General features: G+C 43.1%; 1 protein-coding gene and 1 long non-coding RNA gene across 14 annotated transcripts in view; one reads left to right on the top strand and one right to left on the bottom strand.

Annotated features, from left to right (window-relative positions):
- The window catches only part of ENOX1 (ecto-NOX disulfide-thiol exchanger 1), a 680,109-nt gene that overhangs the window by 446,559 nt on the left and 205,583 nt on the right, over positions 1–27,967 (bottom strand). The gene's annotated exons all lie outside the window — the stretch shown is intronic.
- Positions 4,229–10,971, top strand: LOC133258188 (uncharacterized). Its single transcript, XR_009739852.1, has 3 exons — positions 4,229–4,470; positions 10,338–10,573; positions 10,851–10,971. It is a non-coding gene; the product is annotated as an uncharacterized LOC133258188 (long non-coding RNA).

Raw genomic sequence — 27,967 nt, forward strand, 5'->3', positions numbered from 1 at the left:
AAGATGTGCCCCAAAGGGAACCAGAAAGTTGGGAAAGCTGGGTGTACAGCTGGGGAAAGGGGTTAGGGCTAAAGACAGTCATTTGGGAGTTTTTACATAGGCGGCAGTGGAAGGTATGGGTGGATAAAGAGGATCTGATAAAAGACAAGAGAAGAACCTTACAGAAAAGCTCTGGGAAATAACATGGGAAAGAACCTAGAGAACTTAAGAGGCCAAAGGTGTTAAAAAGTTAACATTAGAAGGTGCATCAGCCATGTGAGTGTCCCACAACGCTCATGTGGGATGGACGTTAAATGGAGATGATGGATTTTACACCTTGGGGAAATGAAGTGCAGAGAAAAGTAAGACGCCACTGAGAGCAAATTCAGTGGAGGGAAAGGACCAGGACAAAACAGACTGTGGCTGCTGAGAGTGAACGAGTATCTTTCATCCTGACTCATCACTGAGATGGTGTGCGTGGATGGAAGATGGCTTCAGCAGGAAGCCTTCAGTGGCTGCCTAAGTGGGGAGTGAAGGAAGGCGTGATGGGGAGGTATGATGAGAAGGCATCAGCAAATGAGCAAAGCAGGAAGGATGCTCCTCTGCCCACTGCAACCTTTTACTTTACATTTGGGGCAAGATGTCCCTGGGAAAGTGCTTCCATGATTCCTATTGGGGACAAATGTTTACCCCGCCCCTCCCTTCCTCATGTTTCTGCAGAGGTAAGAGAACATCAGCTTCCCAAGAAGGGGCAAGTCGCTGCATTCCCCGTTACTTCTCCTTGAGAAGAAGCAATTTATCTGATTTTTATGTTTGGGGAAAGTTAATGAGCATGTCGACCTCATCACCTTCCTCCCATAGAATCAGAGGCGGCACAGAACCTCCTTTTCATTTTCAATAGCCCGCCACAGCTGGGGAAGACTGGGCTGTCGAGCTCTGCCTGTAGCTGAAGGGCCGGATTATATCCAAGGGGCTGTATTAGGAAACCCACGTGGTCACAGATGTAAACCAATTTGGTTGACAAACTCAAATGAGAACCAACCAGCTCATGTTCTCCGGTTCAGTCCTACTGATAGTAAGGCATACGGTATGTGCATCACGTGTCTGACTCCCCTGTTTGCCTTTCAACTAGACTGGAATTCAAGGGGGAGGATGTGTATTTAATTACAACCACCTTAAAGCTAACTTTCAAGGATACTGTTGCTGCTACTGCCAAGTCGCTTCAGTCGTGTCCGACTCTGTGCGACCCCATAGACGGCAGCCCACCAGGCTCCCCTGTCCCTGGGATTCTCCAGGCAAGAACACTGGAGTGGGTTGCCATTTCCTTCTCCAGTGCATGGATCAGATCAGATAAGTCGCTCAGTCGTGTCCGACTCTTTGCGACCCCATGAATCACAGCACGCCAGGCCTCCCTGTCCATCACCAACTCCCGGAGTTCACTCAGACTCACGTCTATCGAGTCAGTGATGCCATCCAGCCATCTCATCCTCTGTTGTCCCCTTCTCCTCTTGCCCCCAATCCCTCCCAGGATCAGCGTCTTTTCCAATGAGTCAACTCTTCGCATGAGGTGGCCAAAGTACTGGAGTTTCAGCTTTAGCATCATTCCTTCCAAAGAACACCCAGGGCTGATCTCCTGTAGAATGGACTGGTTGGATCTCCTTACAGTCCAAGGGACTCTCAAGAGCCTTCTCCAACACCACAGTTCAAAAGCATCAATTCTTCGGCACTTAGCCTTCTTCACAGTCCAACTCTCACATCCATACATGACCACAGGAAAAACCATAGCCTTGACTAGACGAACCTTTGTTGGCAAAGTAATGTGAAAAGCAAAAGTGAAATCGCTCAGTCGTGTCCGACTCTTCACGACCCCATGGACTGCAGCCTACCAGGCTCCTCCACCCATGTGATTTTCCAGGCAAGAGTACTGGAGTGGGTTGCCATTGCCTTCTCCAAGGAGACTGTTAGAGACACAGAAATATAAGGTCTCCAGTTCTCATCTGCCAGTTAAAAGGGTGAGAGTGACTAATACCTAAAATCCTTTGTGTGTGCGCACGCGCTCAGTCGTGTCTGACTCTTTGCACCCCTCTGGACTGTAACCCGCCAGGCTCCTCTCTCCACGGGACTTTAAAGGCAAGAACACTGGAGTGGGTTGCCATTTCCTCCTCTAGGGGATCTTCCTGACTCAGGGATCAAACCCGCATCTTTTGTGCCTCCTGCAATGGCAGGCAGATTCTTTACCACTGTGCCACGTGGGAAGCCCTCAAATTCCTTTCATCCATCTCTAAACATTCGTGTGTTCTTGTATACAAGCGCATAAGATATAAGCAGGGGGAATCAGGAGTCAGAGACATCCGAGGAGCAAAAGGAAGTAAAGATTTCAAGTAGAAGCAGGCAGGTAACCAGGTAGTTCAGCAGAAAAGCCTCCTGGGATGAAGGCAGATTGAGAGATCAGAGGGTGGGTACCTTATCAAGAGCAATCTCCAAGAGAAAAACGGATCAAAAGAATGAAGACCACTGTACATAAACAAGAACGTATATACACGCCTACAGACATAGAGGAAATGACACAGGCAAACCAAAGAAACAAAGCATCCACCTGGAAAAAAAATTCCTCCCCATTCCATTGAAGAGAAATCTATGCTTATATAAGCCTGTTCCCTCACTAGATTACAAAACTTGGTGCCTCTGCATCTAAATTTTCCCAGGGGGGCGGGGAACGAAACAGCCACAAAATGCTTAAAGGAAAATGCTAAGGACTGTTTGGCTCAAAGACCAAAACAGAGACTTTTAACTGAGCTGAGGACGGTAGAATGTTATTTTGCTCTCTTGTCCCTTGGAAGCTCTGAGACCTTTTCAGTTCCAAGATTCCATATGCCAGGGGCGTAGGTGAGGAGGGGTTCCAGGCTGTGAGCGCCATGGGGACCGTGATGATCTGGGTCAGGTCAAGGCACTCATGGCCTGAGGACCAATGCATTTCATCCAATTCATCAGTGAGCACCTCTGGGAACAGAGGGGAAGAAAGCTTTTTTTTTTTTTTTTTCCAGCTGCTGTAAACAGAAATCTCAGTGAGCTCTGTCCTGAATTCTTGCACAGGAAATCTCTGCTCACCTGCCTTCTGAGACGCAGGTCTCTGGCGGGCACCCTCCAGAGGCCCAGGTGAGATGCGGTCCATGCAGAGAAATTGGTTGCTATGTGTTTCATTGTGGCAACCGCGATCCACGAGGGCAAAGCCGATCCACCCGGGCTTTCAGCTATAATCCCCCCCGGAATCTCTCCCTGCTGTTCCAGGGATAATTGTCTGGTTATCCCCGAGGCCAGTTCTTACAGCTTTCACATAAAAATCACCTCTTGCATAAGACATGAAATTTAAAATCATCCCTTCGTAGCTATCACTGAGTCACTCTGTTACCTCTGGGACAGATATAAATTATGCATTCTTTGAGTCTCCTTAAAATTTGAGAGGCACAGGGGGACAGAGAAGGATCTCATTGGCATATATATACATATACATATATATATATATACACATATATATGGCGTTTCAGAAAGAAACAATAACTTGTATGATATTAACTGCTCCAGAGGCTCCCTGCATGGTCAAGAAAATTGCATAAAGCATGAGAAACTAACAGCAGGCTTGCATGCTAATGACGGCTGGTGACAAGGACTCGTTGAATGTCACTGCTTCCTGTCCTCACGCTGCTTGTTGTCCTTATCTCAGCGACATCTCCACAACTGATGCAGCCCCAGGAGTGAGCATCCTTCTGGGCATCGGTGACCACGAGGGCACTCAGCAGGGCCTGCATTCAAACCCTCTGCGTGCCTTTGCCAGCCCTTCCCCCCACGCCACTCCTTGATACCGAGAGTCCTCCATCTGTACCCTGGAGACGGGTAGGGATCCTCCGGAGCTAGTTTGATTTTTACCCCTTGGTGCCACCCAGGCCCGCGAACACGTGGCTGTTCCTATTTCAGAGAGGGTGTGCCATGTTCTTAATTAGCATGAGGAAAATGCAACGGCTGTCACCAGGAGAAAAAAGGGATCTGTGTGTTGTGGTGCTCGCCTGCGACAATGACCTATTTCACACCAGCATCTGGCCGGTGTTGATGAGCTCTTCCAGATGTGTGTGTGTGGGGCGGGGGGGCAGCACGGCCCAGCAAGTGCGTTACCCAGACGCCCACGGAGCGCTACACATGTTCCATGCCACAGTCCACATTCAACACGGACCTGACGCATTTTTTCCCATTGTTATTCTAATAAAAGAACCTTCCTGAGAGAATCAAGGGTCTGATTCTCGTTTACCTCAGAGGCCTCAAATAATCTGCGTGCATGCTTGCTCAGTTGTGTCCAACTCTTTGTGACCTCATAGACTGTGACCCGCCAGGCTCTGCTGTCCATGGGATTTCCCAGGCAAGAAAACCAGAGCTGAGTTGCCACTTCCTCCTCCAGCAGATCGTCCCAACCCAGGGATGGAACTCACGTCTCCTGCATAGGTAGGCAGACTCTTTACCACTGCACCACCTAGGAAGCCCGCCTGAGATAACCTGAAGACAAATGAAAGAACAGCATCCTCCCAGATCAGTCTCACCACTGAGGTTAACTCCATTGCGTGGTCTCTAAGAGCTGCTGGTGACTGTCGGAGGAGTTTCCTGACTGATGGGAAAAATGAAACAAACTTCAGTCTCCTGCTTGAAAGGCTTCCCTTGGGCAAAATGCACCATGTAATGTTAACTTTTCAATTTAAAAATTACAGACATATGGAAACTACTGCTCCCCTCACCACAAACAGGAGGGAAAATCACTGTCCAGATGCTAAAACATGTACCACTGTCGCCGAAAACATCCACCAATTCTGTATGAAATGCCTGAAGCCCTTGACCTAATGAGGTTACTGCCAGGGATACAAATAAGGAGAAGAGAGAACGAAACTGAGAAAGAATTTTGTGTGTGAATTGCCATATTTCTCCTGTCATTTCACCAATTTCCTTCTTCAAAATTACAACATGGACTGCAGATCTTCAAGGCTAGTACTTCGTATGGCAGAGCGAGTTCTATTTAAAATGTAATACATGTGTCCATCTGATAGGAGAGAACAAGGGCCCACGGGAGAGGTTTTTCAGATAGGGACAGGGTTGTGTGTGTGTGTTAGTCTGTAGCCCGCCAGGCTCCTCTGTCCATGGAATTCTCCAGGCAAGAATACTGCAGTGGGTTGCCATTCCCTTCTCCAGGGGATCTTCCAAACCCAGGTCCCTGCATTACAAGCAGAGTTTTTTCCTTTGGAGCCACCAGGGAATCCCCTGCGTGGGGTCTTAGAAAGGTATAAAGATGCCAATCAGGAAAGTGAACCACAGAAAGGCTACTCCCAGCCGCTTAGTCAAAGTGTGGTGCGGTGAGCTGATTTTGCAAAGCAAAGAGTTCTTTCAGCCTGAGCCCTTGCGGCATGTACCACTCGGGTACCTTGACCTCCATGGCACAATCCATCAATTTCTACTAAAATTAATCATGTGGGTTGAAATCAGAGCTTGGAAGACACTGATGGAAATGGTTTGATGAGTGAGCCACGCATACCACTTCCTAAGTTTCCCATCATGGTAATTCACTGTGAGACACGGGCGGACACATAGAATGCTGGCGCTTCCACTGCTGATCAAAATAGACGCTTCGTTTTCCACTTTAATCCCAGCCAGAGCATCTGTACCGTCTCAACACCTGTCATGCTTGAATTATCCATCAAGAGGAACCACAGGTTTCCAAAAAACACACTTTATCATCGTAGGGGATTCCTTGCTTGAGAACCATGACACAGATATTTACACCAATTTGCTGCTGAGACACGAGGCGCGGAAGATCCAGGACACTCAGGATGCTGCCACAGTGACTGACATCAGGACCGGGTACTGTCAATGGCACCATGCCTGGACCTGCCGGATGCTCTAGGAACTAAGCATCAGACTGAAATGGGATGGAGAGGGAAACGGACTAACGAAAGCCGGATGTTCTCGCGCCTTCCCTCGTGGAAGTTTCTGCAAAATAAGGTCTGAAAACACAGACGAGACTAAGACGATATACAAGGCTGTGGAATACAGAAGACAAACAGGACCAGGAAGACTCAAGAGGAGCTCTTTTTGGCCGGTTGAGAGGTAGGCAAAGCGGGTGCGGGGGCAGTAACAACAGGGAGAACAGGATTCCTGGAGGAGGGCACAGGGAAGAGCCAGCTCACTGCTTTACAAGGTTTGGGCTCAAGTTCACCTAGGACTTGACCAGGGGTTCAGAGTCCATCGGTCAGTGCAGGGAACAGGGGCTCAATCCCTGGTCGGGGAAGATTCCAGGTGACAGGGAGCAACTAAGCCCATGCGCCATGACTACTGAAGCCTGCGTGCCTGCAGCTTATGCTCCACAACAAGAAAAGCCTCTGCGATAAGGAGCCCATGCATCACAACTAGACAGTAAGAGTCCCCGCTGGCCGTAACTAGAGAAAGCCCATGGGCAGCGACAAAGACCCAGTGCAGCCGAAAATAAAAGTGAATAAAGTTCATCTAAACCGACTCAGGTTCGACCCCTGGGTCGGGAAGATCCCCTGGAGAAGAAAATGATCACCCACTCCAGTATTCTTGCCTGGAGAATCCCATGGACAGAGGGGCCTGGTGGGCTACAGTCCATGGGCTCACAAAGAGTCAGACACGACTGAGAGTGCCCAAACTGAATTTTAAATTTCTTTTAAGTACCTATAACTAAAGAATAGTTTTGACTTTGAAAGAAAAAGTGCAGGTGTCAGGTATGGAGTGAATCACCTGGTCCTCTGATATATCACTTTACTGAGAATACACATCAGTATAAAAGACCTCCTGAAAGGAGACAGGCCAGCGTATGGCCCTCTCATTTCGGCTTATAATGAGAACTCCAAGGGAGCTTGACTCCCACCTGACACTTTCCATCTCCGAGGCCCCCTTGGAAGCAAGAGCTGCCTGCTGATGGGTGAGAGCTGCGAGGAAAGCCTGCCAAAGTGAGGGGTTTCCTGCGACCAGCCAGGCCCGTCTCAGGAGGCCCTGACACCATGCTCTCGCAGCCATCCACACCTGCCTCTGACGAGCGGAAAACACATCAGCTCCTCTCTGGACAGAGGTAAGTGACACAGGAGACTTCAGGAGTCGGCCTTCAGGCTGTATCTTCCAAGCACCTAAAAGCAGTGTTGGTACAGTATTCCTAAGAAGTGGAGGTGGGAGCTGGACTATGAAGAAAGCAGAGCACCGAAGAGCTGATGCTTTTGAACTGTGGTGTTGGAGAAGGCTCTTGAGAGTCCTTTGGACTGCAAGGAGATCCAACCAGTCCATCCTAAAGGAGATCAGTCCTGAGTGTTCATTGGAAGGACTGCTGCTGAAGCTGAAACTCCAATACTTTGGCCACTTGGTGCAAAGAACTGACTCATTTGAAAAGACCCTGATGCTGGGAAAGAGTGAAGATGCAAAGAGAAGGGGACGACAGAGGATGAGATGGCTGGATGGCATCACCGACTTGATGGACATGAGTTTGGGTGAACTCCGGGAGTTGGTGATGGACAGGGAGGCTTGGTGTGCTGCAGTCCATGGGGTCACAGAGAGTCAGACACGACTGAGTGACTGAAGTGAACTGAAGAAGTGCCCAGCCTTCATGCTGACCCAGCAAACCTTGGGCTTTTCTCGAGAGTCTTGTGTTACACAATGCTTTTATACTGCAGTTATCACCCAATGACTGTTTATCCTGGTGCCTCAGAACAGCGGGACCAGGACTGTCATCAGAAGAGTAAGACACAGATTCCTCAGTCATTCAGCAAAGTGCTGGCTGAAGTCCTCTTCACCCAATAAAACGTCTGCCTGGGATTTCAGGATTTTATACCAGGTTCTCCTTTGTAAAATCAATGTGCCATGACCTTCTCCTAGTTACAAGGGATGAACATGTGCACCATGAGTTTATCTATAGGGCTAAATCCCTGGGAAGGACATTCTAGAACTACATTGCAATATGTAAGTTCCTAAAGACTGAAAAGAAAAAAAAACATGAAATAATTTACATTCTGTTGTGAAGTATCAACTTCGTAGTCTAATGAGAAACTTGTGAGAGGAGATAATGAAAATAAAAATATTTTCTTCAATTAAAAAGACAACTCAGGGAGAATTGTTGAGAATGAAGAAAATGAGATCTTAAAAAGCAGGCAGAATAGCTGCCTAAATCTGCTTCCCAGATGACACTAATGGTAAAAGAACCCCCACCCCCCCCCACCCCACCGATGTAGGAGATGCAGGTTCAATCCCTGGGTCAGGAAGATCCCCTGGAGGAGGAAATGGTAACCCACTCAGTAGTTTTGCCTGGAGATTCCCATGGAGAGAGGAGCCTGGGGGGCTACAGTCCACGGGGTCGCAAGAGAGTCAGACGTGACTGAAGTGACTTAGCACAGCACACCGCTGCCTAACAAAGGCATAGCCAGTCCCACCACTTTCCCACTTAGACTGGCCCCAAATCCTTAACAGGAACTCTTGCCATAAGACACCAGAAGCTGTCTGGATGGTTTAAACGGAGTGAAGTGGAGTAGCTCATCTCTCCTGCTTTTAAGACCTGACCCACCCATCATTCACGTCTCTCCTTTCTTCAGGGAATCTTCCCACACCAAATGGGCTTAGGTTCCATGCAGGGTGATCTCACAGGCCTCTGTGCTTTTTCTTGATATAAATCACACCTGCACTTATTTTTCCACATCTCTCGACCCCCCTGGATCTGAGCTGTCCAGTATCGTAGGCCCTAGTTCACGCGTGGCTACTGAGACTTGAAATGCAGTGAGTTCAAATGGAGATGCACTTTCATGTAAGATACACGTTGATTGGATTTGGAAGGCATTATGTGAATTCTGCTAGAAGGATGCAGCCTGGCTGACACCTCGATTTGAGTGCACTCCATTAAATCCTCTGACCTTTGGTTCTATTAGAGAAGACATGTGGGTTGTTTTAAACCCACTGTGGCTGCTAGAAGGTGGACCTATATGGATTACATAGTATTTCTGCTGGATGGAAAGCAAAAGTCAAGTCACTCAGTCGTGTCTGACTCTTTGTGACCCCATGAACTGTAGCCTACCAGGTTCCTCTGTCCTTGGGATTTTCCAGGCAAGAGTACTAGAGTGGGTTGCCATTTCCTTCTCCAGGGGATCTTCCCGACCCAGGGATTGAACCTGGGTCTCCTGCACTGCAGGGAGACTCTTAACCGTCTGAGCCACCAGATGGAACTGGGGTCAGTTATAAGCTCCAAGAGGTCACGGCTCCCTGCCTTGCCCCATCACACACTCTGGCTCAAGCTAGCTAGTTCAAAAGAGCAGGAATGAAGGGAGCAATTTAAATAGAGTTCCTCTCCTTTCAGAAATCTGTAATCCACTCATTACTCTGATAAACATTCTATTCTATTCTAAAATTTGCAATCCACTCATTACTCTAAGCCAGGTACTGTGAAAGGCCCCGAGGACACAGAAATAAACAAGAAGTGGTTGCCAGGGGCTCAGAGGGGAAGAGAGATGGGAGTAACTGCATGATGGGTATAGGGTTTCCTCTGAGGAGGATGAAACTGCTTTGGAGCTTGATGGCAGCGGCGACTGCATAACTCTGTGAAGGTACTAAATGTCACTGAACTGTTCACTTTAAAATGGTTAATTTTTTATTATGTGAATTTCATGTCAATAAAAACTAATAAAACAGGAAGATGGCACTGTCCCTGGTCCCTGACTTCAGGGGTCTCAGTGTAGCTCAGAGTGGTATGTACATGAACATGTGTGTGCCATAACACACTAGAGACCTATGCCAGAGCCGTATCCAGGTCACAGCTGCTTACAGGGGATCCATGGCCGGGTGCAGAGAATGTGCCTGGGTAAAAAAAACAGGTGTCAGGAAAAGCCTGAAAAGGGAATGGCAGCTGTTTTTCCTAAATCTTCCTAAATTTTCCTAAATATGATTTTTTTTTTCTTTTTAAACCTTGCGAAAGTAAAAGGACGACTAATTCCACAGAGAAAGCTCAAACATTCATAGCAACCCTAAGTGACTTCTCAAACTCTTGGCTTTCTCTATCAGTCTCTGTCTGCTTGTATGTCTCTAGTCTGATTCAGTCCTTATACGGGAAAGCCAGAGTCCTTAAAGTCACAGCTATGATAATTACTCACAAACACAGAACCTTTGGGGTTAAGAGTTGTTTAAAATGGGAAACTAGAGAACGGGAAATGGGAACCACAGACTTGATCGATTCTATGGGCGATGCAATAAAATGGGCATGCAATGTATAATCAGAGAGAAAGAAGGAAAAATAAAATAAAATAAAACCAGTTTTGCTCTGAATTTTTTTGACTACGCAGGACAGTCATTTGAAGCCATCTGGCTGCTGATACAACCAAGATGGAGAGACCTAAACACAACTTGGGAGGAACACCAGGAGGTCATCAGAGTCACAGGACAGACAACAAGGCAGCTAAGAACATTTGGCTGCTCTTCCAGTCGGGAAAGGCTTAAACACCACCTGGAAATATTAATAAAAACGATCTCAACTAAGAGCTGACTCAAGCTCAACTTTAGTGTAAACAAAGAGGAAACGGTAAGTTTGAGAAAATATATTTTGATTGAACAGGATTCTATAGTGTTTCCAAAAGTTTTGACACATATGAAAACTTTTATTTCTAATTCTTAATAATGATGAATGAAAACACAAATATTAATTCTCAATCCAAATGCTACTTCTTCTGAAAGGACTTCCTATCAAAAGGAGAATCACTCAATAATTATAAAAAGTCACCTCTTGCTTTATTTTTATTAGATCACTATCTGATACTTTCCTGTTCACTATCTGTTTGCTCCTGCTTTCCTCTTTCTAGAAGGTCAGCTTGATTTGAGCACAAATGGTATTTCTCGTCCACTGTTTCATCCACAGCATTTGAGAGTGCCAAGTCTTTGAAGGTAACTTTGCTGAACGAATAAACAAGAAATTCAAATTTATTATTACCTGACTTAATTCCACATCCCATCTCCTCCCAATGGTTTATAAAACTTTATAACTGAAAGACATTAATTTTGTATCTAGTCTAGAGGTCATACTCGACTAATTGAGTATAAGTAGGGATGTGAGAGTTTGACCATAAGGAAACCTGAGGGACAAAGAATTGATGCTTTCAAACTGCGGTGCTGGAGAAGACTCTTGAGAGTCCCTTGGACAGCAAGGAGATCCAACCAGTCAACCCTAAAGTAAATCAGTCCTGAGTATTCATTGGAAGGACTGATGCTGAGGCTGAAGCTCCAATACTTTGGCCACTTGATGTGAACAACTGACTTACTGGAAAAGACCCTGATGCTGGGAAAGACTGAAGCCAGGAGGAGAAGGGAATGACAGAGGATGAGATGGTTGGATGGCATCACCGACTCGATGGACATGAGTTTAAGCAAGCTCCAGGAGATGGTGAAGGCCAGGGAAGCCTGGAGTGCTGCAGGACATGGGGTCTCAAAGAGTTGGACACAACTGAGTGACTGAACAACAAAAATATAGGATCATTTAAGAGCATAACACCAGAAACCCTACTGCCTAGATAGGAATTCTCATTCCTTATTTTTTTTCTTCTAGGATATGACCTTGGGTAAGCTACTTAACCTTTCTCTGACTTGGGTTTCCTCATCAGTAAAAATCAAGTTATATCACATGGTTGAAGACTAAGCGTCTAAAATAGTGTCTGGAACCTACTAAGCACTAATAGAAACTCCATAATGGATGGAGACTTCCCTGGTGGCTCAGATGGTAAAGAGTCTGCCTGCAGTGCGGGAGACTTGGGATCATTATCTGCGTGGGGAAAATACCCTGGAAAAGGAAATGGCAACCCACTCTAGTTCTTACCTAAGAATCCTATGGATGGAGGAACCTGGTAGGTTACAGTCCATGGGGTTGCAAAGAGTCGGACATGATGAGCGACTTCACTTTCTTTCACTTTCCATAATGGGTGGAAGTCACAGAAGAAAGAGTGGTGGCTTAACAAAATGTGGAATTTTCTGTCCTTAGATGGTTTCAGGAATGAGTTTTCTATACCCAGAGGTATTCAAACAGAGACTTAATGCCCAGTCATTGGACATACTGGGAGAAAGATTCATGCAGCAGAAAGCCATTGACAAAGGTAACTCTTAACATCCCCCTTCCTGTTCCTGAAACCTTTAGCTCTTATGGTAATGACTAACACAGTGAACTGAAGCTAAGAAGGAGACAGCACAGCTTCCAAGTGCAAAAGCAAAGAGCATTTTAGGCTCCAGATTTTCATAAGAGAGTTGATGTCTTTTCGTATGTGAGGAACTTCCTGCTGACGTCTGACCACCAGTGTCGGTCTTTCCTGACCTCCTCACAAGGAGTGAGGGGTAGATGAACATAGGGACTGGGGTACATGTGTTCTTGGAGATACTAAAAGTTAGACTTACTTAGAAGGCTTACAATAAAGAAAACTAAAAGGAATGTGGAGGGAAGAAATTATAAAGATGCTGAGATCTGCAAATGAGCCAAAAAAAAAAAAAAAACCCAGACAAAAACACATAGTTCTTAATGGGAAAGGAAGAATTTAAATATATTCACATTTAAAGAAATCCATATCTTACTACAGAGAGAGGGATAGGAAACTGGGAACAAGCCAGCCTCTCCCCAAGAGGCCCGAGGTAGCAAAGAGCAGGCTTGGGGAGTTCTGGGGCCAAAAAGACAACCATTGGAGGGACAGGCTGGGCAGGAAGGGCGATGTGCATGGGGAGTTCATCAAGACGCAACAGCTCATAGCGAGTCTTTTTAAAAGAGGGTGAGACCTGAAATCTAGGTTCAGCATGAACGAACGTTATCAGTGGGTTCTAACTGGTGATAAGGAGAGACATAACCTGGGACACTCGAGTCTGTGAGAAACACAAAATCCGACGTCACCTGCAACACCAGGAAAGACCATTAAATGGCATTCTGAGTTCATTTTCACATTAGGTGAGTTTTTTTTTTTTTTCCCCATCTTACACATGTGGTCTCATTTTACTTTATTTATTTTTTGCTTATTGTCACTGAAGCACCATTTATTGAATGGTCCAGTTTAACTGCACTGATCTGACATACCTTTTTTTTTAACTAAGAGAAGGATTTTTTTAAATTGAGTTTATAATATTGGTTTGATTTCTGTCATACATCAACATGAATTAAGGATAGGTATACACATGTCCCCCCATCTTGAACCTCCCTCTGACCTCCCGGCCTTTCCCACCCCTCTAGGTTATTAGAGTCTCACGTGAGTTCCGAGTCATACAGCAGATCCCCACTGGCTGTCTGTTTCCGTATGTTAGTGTCTGTGTGTCCATGCTGCTCTCCCCACTCACCTCACCCCCTCCCTCCTCTCCCCCTGTATTAGATCAAGTTTTATGATACTACATACACTGCAAATTAACGACCTGAGCATGCTGAGTCAGCCGACCTTCAGTCTTTTGTTCCTGTAAACAATAATGGACCTTTTAGTACCAATAAGTAATGGTATGAGCATTCGCAGACATATCATACCTTAATTCTAACCAGTGGCCGATTTGGAGCAGCTTCCCTGTGAGGTATTTTCAAGGGCTGACCAGAATAGCTCTGCACTAAGAACAGTCTGTATGCTCAGGTGAATACCTAAAAATACCCACTTATTCTCCTTTCTATAGCAGTCAAAGTCATTTTCAACCACCCTACAAAAGACTTTGATGTCAGTGTGTGTTAGCTTCAGCTAAGCTGTTTCAAATCCTACCCACACATTTGGGAAGATTCTTTCAAATTGGTGAGTTAACCAAAAGTTACTTTGAAATTGCTATACCCCCTCCACACTGTTTGCATACAAATTTTTAAATTTATTTTAATTAGAGGCTAATTACTTTACAATATTGAATTGGTTTTGCCATGCATCAACATGAATCCGCCACGGGTGTACACGTGTTCCCCATACTGAACCCCCCTCCCACCTCCCTCCCCGTACCATCCCTCTGGGACATCCAAGTGCACCAGCCCCAAGCATCCTGTATCCTGCATCAAGCCTGGACTGGCGATTTGTTTCTTATATGATATTATACATGTTTCAATGCCATTCTCCCAAATCATCCCACCCTCTCCCTCTCCCACAGAGTCCAAAAGACTGTTCTATACATCTGTGTCTCTTTTGCTGTCTCGCATACAGGGTTATCATTACCATCTTTCTAAATTCCATATACATGCGTTAGTACACTGTATTGGTGTTTTTCTTTCTGGCTTACTTCACCTGTATAATAGGCTCCAGTTTCATCCACCTCATTAAAATACATTCAAATGTATTCTTTTTAATGGCTAAGTGATACTCCATTGTGTATATGTACCAAAGCTTTCTTATCCATTCATCTGCTGATGGACATCTAGGTTACTTCCATGTCCTGGCTATTATAAACAGTGCTGTGATGAACATTGGGGTACACATGTCTCTTTCAGTTCTGGTTTCCTCGGTGTGTATGCCCAGCAGTGGGATTGATGGGTCATAAGGCAATTCTATTTCCAGGTTTTTAAGGAAACTCCACACTGTTCTCCATAGTGGCTGTACTAGTTTGCATTCCCACCAACAGTGTAAGAGGGTTCCCTTTTCTCCACACCCTCTCCAGCATTTATTGCTTGTAGACTTTTGGATCGCAGCCATTCTGACTGGCGTGAAATGGTACCTCATTGTGGTTTTGATTTGCATTTCTCTGATAATGAGTGATGTTGAGCATCTTTTCATGGGTTTGTTAGCCATCTGTATGTCCTCTTTGGAGAAATGTCTATTTAGTTCTTTGGCCCATTTTTTGACTGGGTCGTTTATTTTTCTGGAATTGAGCTGTAGGAGTTGCTTGTATATTTTTGAGATTAGTTGTTTGTCAGTTGCTTCATTTGCTATTATTTTCTCCTGTTCTGAAGGCTGTCTTTTCACCTTGCTTATAGTTTCCTTTGTTGTGCAGAAGCTTTTGATTTTAATTAGGTCCGATTTGTTTACTTTTGCTTTTATTTCCAATATTCTAGGAGGTGGATCACAGAGGATCCTGCTGTGATTTATATCAGGGAGTGTTTTGCCTATGTTCTCCTCTAAGAGTTTTATAGTTTCTGGTCTTACGTTTAGATCTTTAATCCATTTTGAGTTTATTTTTGTGTGTGGTGTTAGAAAGTGTTCTAGTTTCATTCTTTTACAAGTGGTTGACCAGCACCACTTGTTAAAGAGATTATCTTTTCTCCATTGTATATTTTTGCCTCCTTTGTCAAAGATAAGGTGTCCGTAGGTGCGTGGATTTATCTTTGGGCTTTCTATTTTGTTCCATTGATCTATATTTCTGTCTTTGTGCCAGTACCATACTGTCTTGATGACTGTGGCTTTGTAGTAGAGCCAGAAGTCAGACAGGTTGATTCCTCCAGTTCCATTCTTCTTTCTCAAGATTGCTTTGGCTATTCGAGGATTTTGGTATTTCCATACAAATTGTGAAATTATTTGTTCTAGCTCTGTGAAAAATACCATTGGTAGCTTGATAGGGATTGCATTGAATCTATAGATTGCTTTGGGTAGTATACTCATTTTCACTATATTGATTCTTCCAATCCATGAACACAGTATGTTTCTCCATCTATTTGTGTCCTCTTTGATTTCTTTCACCAGTGTTTTATAGTTTTCTATATATAGGTCTTTAGTTTCTTTAGGTAGATATATTCCTAAGTATTTTATTCTTTTCGTTGCAATGGTGAATTGAATTGTTTCCTTAATTTCTCTATTTTCTCATTATTAGTGTATAGGAATGCAAGGAATTTTTGTGTGTTGATTTTATATCCTGCAACTTTACTATATTCACTGATTAGCTCTAGTAATTTTCTGGTGGACTCTTTAGGGTTTTCTATGTAGAGGATCATGTCATCTGCAAACTGTGAGAGTTTTATTTCTTATTTTCCAATTTGGATTCATTTCTTTTTCTGCTCTGATTGCTGTCGCCAAAATTTCCAAAACTATGCTGAATAGTAGTGGTGAGAGTGGGCACCCTTGTCTTGTTCCTGACGTTAGGGGAAATGCTTTCAATTTTTCACCATTGAGGATAATGTTTGCTGTGGGTTTGTCATATATAGCTTTTATTATGTTGAGGTATGTTCCTTCTATTCCTGCTTTCTGGAGAGTTTTTATCATAAATGGATGTTGAATTTTGTCAAAGGCTTTCTATACATCTATTGAGATAATCATACAGTTTTTATTTTTCAATTTGTTAATGTGGTATATTACATTGATTGATTTGTGGATATTGAAGAATCCTTGCATCCCTGGGATAAAGCCCACTTGGTCATGGTGTATGATCTTTTTAATGTGTTGTTGGATCCTGATTGCTAGAATTTTGTTAAGGATTTTTGCATCTATGTTCATCAGTGATCAGATCAGATCAGATCAGTCGCTCAGTCGTGTCCAACTCTTTGTGACCCCATGAATCGCAGCTCCCCAGGCCTCCCTGTCCATCACCAACTCCTGGAGTTCACCCAGACTCACGTCCATCGAGTCAGTGATGCCATCCAGCCATCTCATCCTCTGTCGTCCCCTTCTCCTCCTGCCCCCAATCTGTCCCAGCATCAGAGTCTTTTCCAATGAGTCAACTCTTCGCATGAGGTGGCCAAAGTACTGGAGTTTCAGTTTTAGCATCATTCCTTCCAAAGAAATCTCAGGGCTGATCTCCTTCAGAATGGACTGGTTGGATCTTCTTGCAGTCCAAGGGACTCTCAAGAGTCTTCTCCAACACCACAGTTCAAAAGCATCAATTCTTCGGTGCTCAGCCTTCTTCACAGTTCAACTCTCACATCCATACATGACCACAGGAAAAACCATAGCCTTGACTAGACGAACTTTTGTTGGCAAAGTAATGTCTTTGCTTTTGAATATGCTATCTAGGTTGGTCATAACTTTCCTTCCAAGGAGTAAGCGTCTTTTAATTTCATGGCTGCAGTCACCATCTGCACTGAGTTTGGAGCCCCCAAAAATAAAGTCTGACACTGTTTCCACTGTTTCTCCATCTATTTCCCATGAAGTGATGGGACTGGATGCCATGATCTTCATTTTCTGAATGTTTCTTTTTTTGTGGCATCTTTGTCAGGTTTTGGTTTTAGAGTGATGGTAGCCTCACAGAATGAGTTTGGAAGTTTCCTTCCTCTGCAATTTTCTGGAAGAGTTTGAGTAGGATAGGTGTTAGCTCTTCTGTAAATTTTTGGTAGAATTCAGCTATGAAGCTGTCTGGACCTGGGCTTTTGTTTGCTGGAAGATTTCTGATTACAGTTTCAATTTCCATGCTTGTGATTTTTAGTAAGCTCATCTCACGTTCTAAGAACTTCAGGATTTATTTTTATAGATAAGGTCCCACCTTTTTTCAATGGAAATCTGATTTTTTTCTGTGCTATATGTACATAAATTGGCTTGAGTCTTTAGAAATTTATTTTAGAACTAAAAAAGTTTTCAAATTTCACGTATGAATATTGTGTAGTATGCCATATTTACATTCAAGAACTCATCAATTTTATACAGCTTGCCCTTGGGGAGATTAAATTGCAGCAGATGGTAATAAAAGTTAGGACTCTGTTGAAATATGATACATTGACTTATTTTAAGGCTATTGGAAGAGTTAGATTATTTGGGAGACCTTTCTGGTAGTCTCTTGCACCCTAACAAGAGCAAAATATTGGAAGGGGAAGGGTCTGACTCAAGCAATTTTAGTTATCTCTGATTCCAACTGGCTCCTTCTGCCATCACTATTTAATTGATTTCATCAGATCCTCAAGAGAGGGAAAGAAAAAAATTTCTTCATATATAATTTTAAATAATTTCTTTAAAAATCTTGAATTTTCTTGTAAGACATAAAACTATCATATAAATGAGCAGGGGAAAAAAAGTTTAAAAACAGTTTCCAACCACAAGTGATTCAAAGTTACAAATGGTAACCATCTAGAGGGTATTTTTCATTGTCAAATAAACCAGTGAAGCTTACTGGCCTAAACTGCATGGAAGCCAGGGAAGGTAAAATCCTGCAACACACAGGAGAGACAGTCACAAACAAGAACTGTCTCCACCTAACATGTCAACAAGGTAAGAAGCACAGAAACAAGTGAGGAGCAGAAAACTACTTTTCTCTTTCCATTCATGATAAAACAAGTATACAAAAAACGGTAATGATTTATAATATCTGAAAGCCATAATTTAAACAGCAGATCTAATTAGTACAGATCATATCCACATTCTGAAAACAGAGAAAATAATCTTTTCCAGCATCTGTCAAATGGGCACAAAATTTGACAATGTATTACACCAAAAATAAAACATCAATAAATTTCACTAAATAGAATAGTATAGAAAATATTCTTTTCTCATGATGTAATAAATCTGTCAATTACTAACAAAATTAGAAAAAGGTAAACTGTATCATCTGAAAATTTTAAACCTCTCATAATTTGGGGGTCCAAAAAAGTAATATCTAGAAAACAACTATATGGAAAAAAATTCCATGACATAGTTAAAGCAGTGCCCAAAGAAAAACTCGTAACAGCTTATTTAATAAACAGAAAGGAATAAAAAATAAAATAAGCACTCAAGATAGGGTGTTAAAGTAAATAAAAACTATAGGAGACAGAAAAGGGAATGTAGATAAGTGTAAGTTAATTATAAGAAAAAAAAAAGAGTAGAGGATTGATAAATAAATCTAAAGGCTTAAACTGTTAGCTAACCAAGTCAAGGGGGATGACCAAGTCAAGGGGAATAAGGAGGCTGACACAATCAAAATAAGAAACAGTAAGAGGTATACTACACTGATATAGAAGATTAAAAAGAAACAAACAGATTTCTTGCTGAACTCTATACAAATAAATTTCAAAACTTGGATGAAAGACGTAATTTTATAGAACATATGGTATGCCAAACTGGCTCCAGGAAAAAAAGATTTAGACCAATTATCATGCAAATAAAGGAAATAAATGGTTATTCCCAAAACTGGACACACACACACACACACACACACACAAGGCCTAGACGATTTCACAGTGTAATTTGCCAGAACTTTAAAATAATACATAATTCGAATATCATTTAGACTCTTCTAGAGCACCAGGGAAAAAAGACAAAGGTGATTTCCAAGTTCTTTGTACAAAGCAATAGTAACGTTGATACCAAAATCTGGCAGCCTACACCAAAGAGAAAATTATAGTGCAAACTCACTTAGGGATAGCTGTGTGGAAATTTGAAACCAAACAGTGACAAACAGAACCCAGTAGCGAATAAAACAATATGCATGGCCAGATGGAATTCATTTCAGGAATGTAAAGAATTAAAAAAACTTAGGAATAAATCTGTCAACATCAAATTCCTCAAAGCCTTTGACTGTGTGGATAACAACAAACTGTGGAAAATTCTTCAAGAGATGGGAATACCAGACCACCTGACCTGACTCCTGAGAAATGTGTATAACAATTAGAACCAGACATGGAACAACAGACTGGTTCGAAATTAGGAAAGGAGTACGTCAAGGCTGTATATTGTCACTCTACTTATTTAACTTATATGCAGAGTACATCAGGCAAAATGCCAGGCTGGATGAAGCACAAACTGGAATCAAGATTTCCAGGAGAAATATCAAAAACCTCAGATATGTAGATGACACCACCCTTATGGCAGAAAGCAAACCTAACCTAAGAGCTTCTTGATCAAAGTGAAAGGAAAGTGAAAAAGTTGGCTTAAAACTCAACATTTAAAAAACTAAGATCATGGCATCCAGTCCCATCATTTCATGGCAAATAGATGGAGAAACAATGGAAACAGTGACTGACTTTATTTTCTTGGGCTCCAAAATCACTGCAGATGGTGACTGCAGTCATGACATTAAAAGATGCTTGCTCCTTGGAAGAAAAGCTATGACCAACCTAGACAGCATATTAAAAAGCAGAGGCATTGCTTTGCTGACAAAGGTCCATCTAGTCAAAGCTATGGTTTTTCCAGTGGTCATGTATGGATTCCAGAGTTGGACTATAAAGAAACTGAGTGCCAAAGAATTGATGCTTTGAAACTGTGGTGTTGGAGACGACTCTTTGGAGTCCCTTGGACTGCAAGGAGATCCAACTACTCAATCCTAAAGGAAATTAGTCCTGAATATTCATTGGAAGGATTAATGCTGAAGCTGAAACTCCAACACACTGGCCACATGGTGTGAAGACCTGACTCCTTGGGAAAGACCCTGATGCTGGGAAAGACTGAGGGCAGGAGGAAAAGGGGACGACAGAGGATGAGATGGCTGGATGGCATCACCGACTTGATGGATGTGAGTTTGAGCAAGCTCTGGGAGCCAGTGATGGACAGGCAAGCCTGGCTTCCCGTCCTGCAGTGGGGACGCAGTGGGGTCGCAAAGAGTCGGGTATGACTGAGCAACTCAACTGAGGGCACTCAGTTCATGAATGATTTCCCTCTCCATGTTAATCCCATCACTCCAGCGACAGTCATCCTATGTCATTCAGCCTTCCATGTACTTAATGTTATTTCCTATCTCTTGACCTCTCCTAATTTTGTATCTCTGTTTGAAATGTCATGAGTTCCAACTTCTTCCCGTTTCTAAATATTCTATTCACTCATCAAAACCGCAATTTAAGGGACTTCCCTGGTGGTCCAGTGGCTAAGACTCTGCACTCCCAATGCAGGGGGCTGGTGCAGCCAAATAAACAAAATAAATTTCAAAAAACTTGCATCTAAATGTTAACCTATTAGAAAAGCTTCCTTGATTCTCCCACAATCAGAAACCTCTCTTCTTATGCTGACCACTGAAGAGCTCCATTTCTCTCTCTGTCCCTTCCTTCTTCCGTCCTTCTCTCACGGCACATGTATTTAACCCTGTAGAGTAGGTATCAGTACCTGTAAGACATGACTTCTCCTATCAGACTGGAAACTTTTTGAGGTTAAGGGCCCTGTCTTGAGCTTTCCAGGTGGCGCAGTGGTAAAGAATCCACCTACCAATGCAGGAGACACAAGAGACGCAGATTCAATCCCTGTATGGGGAAGATCTCCTGAAAGAGGAAATGGCAACAGGTTCCAGTATTGTTGCCTGGAAAATTCCATGGACTGAGGAGCCTGGTGGGCTACAGTCCATGGGGTCGGAAAGAGTCAGACACGACTGAGCGATAGAAACAGACACTCCACGCCATGTCTACAGGATATACCATGTCTTAGATGCTGCTGTCTGCCAATCTTCCCAAGTACCAATCCTTCCATACTTGCTTGCTTTGGAGCACAGACACACAGAAATCAAGACCTTAAAGGCAAAAAGCGAGCTGCAGACTTGTGAGCAATGCTGTCCTTAAAATGTTACTGCATGTGCACAGAAGGAAAAGTTAGCATCTTGCAGTAGCCATGCAAGCCCCACTCTCACCCCACACCTGCAATCAGGGCAGCATGACACAGGCTCAAGCTCCTGACCAGGAAACCCTAATCACAATACCTTCCACCAGCCAGTAAGCTGACAGCAACGACTAACTGCAGAAGCCCAAAAATGGCTAGAAGCATTGACTCAAGGCACGGGAGGGGAGTGGGGGAATGAGTGAAGAAGTCAGGATGGAACAGTTGGTTTCATTAGAGTGTCGATATGGAAGCAGGTACTTCTCACGCCCACCTTAGCACACCTGTTAGGCACAGTCATCCTCTTCACATTTTCACGCAGCTCCAGATATTAACCTGTGCTCTCAAATTTCACTGGAAATGTGTAAGCTTGTGAGACAGTCATAATGTCGAGTTTCAACATGTGTGCGCAATTTGTTATGCATGGTGGGGTCAGCAGTCCTACCAGAATGACACTGGGAGCTTTGCCGAGAGCAGAATATTAAACAGAGTGGAGATGACGTGGTATAATATGAGACATCGACACTAGGTCAGGAAGGACCAAAAGGCCACGTTCCAACAACTGCTGATACACTTTCTGAGAACTGGACTTTCAACCTAAACCTATTATGTTGTTTCCAGGTGCTATTTCAAAAGCAATGAAAACGTTCTGGCTCATTCTGGATATAGGAGTTACAGTTTAAGACCATATCAAATGCAGAAGTTGACATACCTAGCACTTTCCTAGTAGGGAAGTGGAGTGATGACTTCTCTTTTTTGGCCTGCCCCTCCTGTTGATCCATCCCTTCCACAGAATGTGCCCTTCTGAGATATTCGAGATGCCCTCTCTTGGTATTCGTCCTACTTCTCTCAGGCTCCCTCATCTTTTCCCACCTTCCCTTATATTTCAGGGGTCCCCAGCCTCTATATTCAGTCCTCATCCCATGTCACACCGCACATTCTGCCATTTCCGAGCTCACTACTGTTCACGGTCTCAACCCCAAACTAAAATTGAAGTCTTATGTCATGAACAAGGAGAAGGAAATGGCAACCCATTCCGGTATTCTTGTCTGGGAAATCCCATTCACAGAGGTGCCTGGTGGGCTGTGGTCCATGGGGTCGCAAAGAGTTAGACATGACTTAGTGATTAAATCGGAGAAGGAAATGGCAACCCACTCCAGTGTTCTTGCCTGGATAATCCCAGGGACGGAGGAGCCTGGTGGGCTGCCGTCTATGGGGTCGCACAGAGTCGAACACGACTGAAGCACCTTAGCAGCAGCAGCAATAGTCATGAACAACATCTCTATCTCACACAGCAAATTCCCACTAGCTATCTACCTTACATATGGCAATGTATATATCTCTATGCCAGCCTCTCCATTCCCACCTTCTCCTTCCCCCCGCCGTGTTCACAAGCCTGTTCTGTCTGCGATTCCACTGCTCCCCTGTAAACAGGTTCATCAGTACCGTATTTCTAGATTCCATATGTGTGCGTTAATATACAGTATTTGGCTTTCTTTTTCTGGCTTACTTCATATCCTCCAATAAAAAAAATTTTTTACATGTCTTTCTCAGATAAGAATCTTGTACCCAATGGTCCCCAATATGTTGCCAGCTGCACGTGCATAAACTGAACTCACCTTGTCCAACCCAACCAAGAGAGTCTAAATGATGGCCCCCCAAAGATGTCCATGTCCTTATCCCCAGAATCTCTGAATATGGTACTTCACATGGCAAAAGGAATTTCATAGAGGTGATTTGGTTACACACACTGCGGTTATCTGGCTGGGCTCAATATAGTCACAAAAGTGCCAAGGAGAATGAGGCAGGAGAATCAGCGTTACAGTAATTGAATGTGGGAATGACCTGACTGCCCAGGTGGTCCCGGTGGTTAAGAGTCTGCGCTTCCAACGCAAGGGCCGTGGGTTCAATCCCTGGTCAGGGAACTAAGACCCCACGTGATACATGGCATGACAAAAGCCAAAAAAGTAAAATGGCAGCCGTGAAACAAAGAATGGAAACAGCTTCTAGAAGTTGGAAGAAGCACGGAAGGGTCCTTCCTTAGAGTGTCTGAAGAGAGTACAGCCATGCTGACATCTTGATGTTAGCCCAGTGAAACCCATTCAGACTTCTGATCTCCAGAATTATAACAATTTTACCCTGCTGCAAACCATTAATTTTGTGGTAATTTATTACAGCAGCCATTGAAATTCAGAGTCCATGGCACCATCCTGAAGCATCCTCAGATTCATTAATCGCTCTAGATTATCACTCTCCCATATGCCTTGCCAGGAACTACTGACTCTGCCTCATCAATTCGTCATGTTCCCTTCCAACATCTGTTCATATGTCCACGGCTACTCTCAGAGACAGATCTACATCCCAGAATGCTTACTGGTCTCCCTGAACCTGCTTAGAATACTCCCTCCCCCAACCCCAATCTGGGCAAGGTCAGTCTTCAAACTTTCCCCAGGGGATCTCCACAAGGCACAAATCTGATCAAGGTGCAAACCAAATGCCTCACTACTGACAAAAGACTGATAATATGTTTCTTTTACCTGAAATAGCATTTTCATAGATTGACACCCACCCAATTTTAATCTCTGTCCTCTGTCTATAAACTCGGTGCTCCACACTGCATTCCCATCGTATTTGGTACTTCCGCTCTATTCTGTCTCTTCACTACTTTTCTGTGGCCAGTTTCTACATAGAGTTCAATTCCAAACTGCCTGTGTGTTGGCAAGCTCTTGACTGTGACCTCCTTGAAGGCTGGAACCTCGGTCCATCTCCTTCTCAGTGCTAGCCCAGCCCTCGTGCTGAACAAGGAGACGGGACAAGCCTTTCCTTCTCGTGACCTCTGGCCTATGCCTGCCCTACCTTAGGGCAGTCTGGCTCATATTTGGCTTCGGAATTACCTTGAGAATTAACTCTGTAAGACACCATGCCCTCATACCCCTGTATTCTCAAACAGCAGGTGCTAGATTTGAGAAGTGATCCAACAACAACCCACCCTGGGATCAGGGCCACTTCTTCTAGGGTGAAGAACTCCACCTTAAAAGACAGATTTAGGACAAGAGACCCCTGTCAGTCTGAGTTCTGCTGCAGACAAGACTCATTCAGAGCTCTTCTTGCACCACCTACTCTCTTTCCCTCCTTGGTCATAAAGAATTCCACTTTCTTCCCATTTGCAGCGTAGATAAATTTTTTTTGTACTTTCAAATAATCTCCATTCCTTTTCTCTGGCCCATATCCAATTTCTGAATATTGTGTGCAAAATACAGAAATGAAAATGAAACTCTAATATGGGCTTTATCAATGTTTAACACAGTGAGTGAAGTATTTCATGATTCTGGTGGATTATGTTCTGGTTAACTCAACCCATATCGTGTATGTCTGCCTTTTTGCTAACAGTCCTATATTGCGGACTCATATCCCTGAGTGACAGGGTGAGAATGACTTTTTATCTGCAGAATACGTATGTGCCAATCCCACTCTATATGATGGCTAGGATAATTTACCAGTATTTTCCTTTTCTAGAATAAGAAAAAAGAAAAACTCACACATTAGCTAAGAACTGTCTGATGCGCTGACAGTATAGTTCACCTTGATTTGATGTTCCTCTCAATGATTGCAACCATCAGGTTCAAATCGGAGCCTCACAAAGTTCTCTAGCAGTCCTCTTCACTTTTAAATATATGTTACATATTTGTGTGGGTAACAATTCAACTCCAAGTAAAAAATAAATGCACTTATTTTTTAACTACCAGTTGATACAAACCTCAATCTAGATTAAGTAAATTGCTGTTAATTTAAGTAAGTTCATTTCAGAAGCCCTAAAACACCAGAATGATGATTTAGACAGACCATGTGAAGACAGTCCTAGGAGTTATCCTCTGATTTCACTCATCTCTGTGTATTTTTGTTTGTTTGTTTAAATCTACAATGAGAAAGACAGTGTTGAGAGCAGAAAACTTTAAAAAAAAATTTTTTTTTCTGATAAAGCAATGGAAACAAAGACCCACATTATGTTTCTGAACTGAAATGAAAGAAAATAAACAAAAAAATGTTATTTCTAATTCAATTCTGGGGAAAAAATCTCAATCTAGATTAAGTAAATTTCTGTTAATTTAAGTAAGTTAAGTTCATTACACTTTCTCACACTGACCTGAAAAACTTGAAGCATGAATATTAGAAAGAAATGTTTTGACATACAATAAACATAGATTTAATATTATATCATTGAAACAAGATGTATAAGTGAGTGAATTTGGAGAGGAAAGGTATGGATCACGGACTTAGCTCATTCATGCACCATCAAACCAAAAAAGTCACATTTTGCCTCTAGATCTCTATTTCTTTTTTTAAGTAAAAATAATCAGTAATCAAACTAACACTTATTCCTTGTCTTAAGGCCATAGGACTGGAAAAAGTCAGATTCAAAGCCTCAATGCCCTCAAATATTAGCATTACACAAAGCAGAATATAAAACAGTCACGTTCCAAATAGCTAAAGAAATAAAAAAGAGAACAATTTTAATACACAAAAATATAAAACTATCAAAAAAAAAGACTTAGATGATAAAACAGATGTTTGGAAAATAAAAAGAAATTTTTTGAAACTGAAATTGAACGTTACACATATTAGAACACACCTGAGGGTCTTGCCAGGTGGCTCAGTGGTAAAGAAGCCGCCTGCCAGTGGCGGAGACAGGGGTTCAGTCCCTGGGCCGGGACCATCCCACACGCCTTGGAGCAACTAAGCCCGAGCGTCATAACTATGGAGCCGGGGCTCAAGAGCCTGGAAGCTGAAACTACCGAAGCCTGTGTGCCCACAGCAAGAGAAGCCACCGCAGTGAGAAGCCCACCCACTGCAACTGGAGAGTAGCCCCGGCTCAGGGCAACTAGAGAAAAAGCCCACGTAGCAACAAAGACCCAGCACGGCCAAAAGTTAATAAATAATTAAGAAAAAAAAACCTCAGTGAACCAGAAGACAGACCAAGACATATAAACCAGATTATCACATAAAGTGACAAAGAAAATGGAAAATGTGGGAAAGTGGCTATGAGACAAAGACAATAGAAATGACAAGAAATGTATTATAATTGAAGTTGTCTTTATCAAAAGACACTGTAAAGAAAGTGAAGAGCTAATCCACAAATGTGGTGAAAGTGATACCAACAAAGGATGTTATACAGAATATAGGAGAAGACGAAAGCATGAATGCTCAATACAGTTATGAATGGAAACTCAAATATCCAGAGAAATTTACCATTTAACACCCAAGATTTGGAAAAATTAAAAAAAAAAAACTTGTAGTTCCAAATGTTAACAAGAACTCAGAACACTGAGAACCGGTAGAATATTAAATCTGCCCAACCACTTCAGAAAGTAATTTAGCATCTTATCTGGAGATGCACACCCCTTGACTAATCACTTCAATGATTAAATATATTCCCCAAAGAAACACACGCACCCATGAAACAGGGACCCGAGAAAGCTCAAAGGTCTTGACAGCATGGTTTGTAATAGTGGGAAAAAATCTAACTATAAGCAACTCGAATCATGCCCATCAACAGATCATTAAAAACTTCTGGAAGAGTCATATAATAGAATATTTCGGAGCAGTGAAAATTAATGAAGTATAGCTATACTGATCAACACAATAAATCTCAGAAAACCATGCTGAGTTTTAAAAATAAAAAAGGCAAAACAGTCTCACTCTACATAAACTTCAAAAGCATATAAAAGAATACATTGTCTACAAATACACTGCTGCCGCTGTTCAGTTGCTAGGTCATTTCCAACTCTTCACGACCCCATGGACTGTGGCCCGCCAGACTTCTCTGTTTATGGGATTTCCCAGGCAAGATTACTGGAATGGGTTGCCATTTCCTTCTTCACGGAATCTTCCGGGATCAAGGATCAAACCCGTGTCTCCTGCATTGGCAGGCAGATTCTTTGCCACTGAGCCACCAGGGAAGCCCCTACAGATATATACATGTGTAGTAAAACCCTAAGACAGAGCATGATCACTGAAGCAAAGTGGTTTGCTGGGAGACAGAGGAGAGAGGATAAAATCAGAGAGGAGACAGGAGCCATCTGCTTTATTCCTAAGGTCTATTTCTTAAGCTGTGTGACACACAGCTGCTGTTTTACTAGTCCTTACAATATATTAACATGTTAAGTATTTTTCACTGTATGTATAAAATATTCCAATACAATTCTAAAAAGAGCACCGAGGAAAGGAAACAATGAACCTGAGTAGGACTGAGGGCTCGGCCAGGTACGTCTTTGGTTCTCTCCCACCTGTGTCGTTTCTCAGACTTAAAGGTACACCTTGCAGGTTCCACCCACAAATCCGGCCGAAGGATAATCAAGGTTTGGGCTAATAAAAGTTTGAGCTAATACTTTCCAAGGAACCTTTCAAGTCAAAAGACCAGCTTTGGCTTTGAAGTCCTCCTGGTAACCCCCATGTCTGCAGGCGTCACCTTCTCCTGGTAGAAAACCCCCCCACCACTGCCCAGTAGCTCCTCAACGGAGGTGACCAGGGCCACCTGTAGGCCACTTCAAAAAGCTTCCTGGAGTCTCTTCTAGACTAATTACTCCTAATTATCACCA

The sequence above is a fragment of the Bos javanicus genome, chromosome 12, assembly GCF_032452875.1.
Source record: "Bos javanicus breed banteng chromosome 12, ARS-OSU_banteng_1.0, whole genome shotgun sequence".
Lineage (NCBI taxonomy): Eukaryota > Metazoa > Chordata > Mammalia > Artiodactyla > Bovidae > Bos > Bos javanicus.